This window comes from Nannospalax galili, unplaced genomic scaffold, assembly GCF_000622305.1.
Source record: "Nannospalax galili isolate Female #2095 unplaced genomic scaffold, S.galili_v1.0 scaffold1609, whole genome shotgun sequence".
In the NCBI taxonomy this organism is placed as follows: domain Eukaryota; kingdom Metazoa; phylum Chordata; class Mammalia; order Rodentia; family Spalacidae; genus Nannospalax; species Nannospalax galili.
Window position 1 is genome coordinate 1,287,858 of NW_008359102.1, and position 1,604 is coordinate 1,289,461.

General features: G+C 38.2%; 1 non-coding gene across 1 annotated transcript; it reads right to left on the reverse strand.

Annotated features, from left to right (window-relative positions):
* Window positions 1-13: 13 nt before the first annotated feature.
* LOC115068381 lies at window positions 14-88 on the reverse strand. Its single transcript, XR_003847734.1, has one exon. It is a non-coding gene; the product is annotated as a small nucleolar RNA SNORD99 (small nucleolar RNA).
* Between the last annotated feature and the right edge of the window lie 1,516 nt (window positions 89-1,604).

A 1,604-nucleotide genomic window follows, 5' to 3' on the forward strand; every position in this document is an offset into this window, starting at 1 on the left:
AAAAAAAAAAAAAAGCTGGTCTCAGTCCCACATCCACATTTCTCACCCATAGATGTCTAACCAGATTAGGATTCATCCCGGACCTAACAGTCTTTAAGCAGAAGAGTTTGCTCACTTGTTCTGTCCAATTTCAAGAGGACAATAGTCTTTCTTCTAAGCCTTGAATCTTCACTGAAAGCACGGGCTTTAGCCTGGCCGAGGTTTTTCTGCCCATGCCATCCTGTATCCCACCTCCCCCAGACTTTGAGAGTGAATTGCATTATGATGTTTCCAAAGAATAGAATACGGAAATAAGAAACTAACATCTTTACAGTGGGTAAACTTGGCAAAAACCACCATGCCCGATGTGGCCAATGTCACTAAAGATATGTTATGTAGATGCTATGCATTCCTGCTATAAGTTACCCAAAGAACCCTGCATACTTAATCTTGAAATATTTAATCTTGCAAAAAACCTCAGTCTAAGCATAAGCTTCAGACAGATCCAAAGTGCGGGGTCTCCTACAAAATCCCTAATACTCCCTAAAATCATCCAGTTAATAGGAAACAAGAAATGACTGAGAAAGTATCACTGATGAGAGAATAAAGAGGAATGAAAATAAATAGAATATAAGATTCTACATTCAATTTTAAATCAAAAGAAGACATTCATTTTAATAAGGTCAAATCCAAATAAAGTCTAGAGTTTAGTTTAAAAATGGGAGTGGTTTTCATCATTTGATTGTCACCATCTCTTTCTAACTCATAGAAAAGTTCTTTAAAATGTATTGTGCATTGTGAGCTAAAAGAGCATTCATGCAAATCAGTCACCCTAAGCAGGAAGAGTTTATGAAATCTATACAGAGACTATATTTCATTAGGTGGAATTGCTAGTGAATTAAATATCTACTTCAAAACTTGGGGAAAAAAGAGCTAATGAAAGGAAGGAGGGAGGGTAGGAGAAGGAAAAGGAAGAAGGAAAGTGGAGGGAGGGAGGGGTGGAGGGACAGAGGGAGGGACGGAGGGAGGGAGGGTTGGAGGGACAAAGGGAGGGACGGAGGGATGGAGGGAGGGAGGGAAGGAGGGAGGGACAGACTGAGGGAGGGAGAGAGGGAGGGAGGGAGCAATGGAGGGAGGAATGGAGGTAGGGAGGGAGGGATGGAGGGAGGGAGGGAAAGGACATAAAATGATTTTGTAATTTATCATATTCAATATCTCCCCCACTATTTTCAATAAAAATGGAAGTACATAGAAAAAAGCTAGTTAATTGAGTTCTAGCTAAATACACATACGTACCCACACCATGTTTAATAGGACATATAGAATGAATATTCACTTTACAAGTTTTATTATTTAAAATGTTCAGGTTATCTCAGATAAATCAGAGAAATTCTTGTACCCATGTTCTGAACTAATGCTTTGCTACCCTGAAGCATAATTACAGCTGAAGATTTGTTGTTCTCCTATTTTGCATGTAAAGTTTAATGTTGGTTAGCAGGTACTTATCATATTAGTTTAGGTAAACTAATATTCTATCTTTGTTTTAATAAAATGGTCTGAGATGATGAGGAGGAGAATATAAAATCTTGTAAGTATGTACATGAATAAAAGCTTACACAATGACA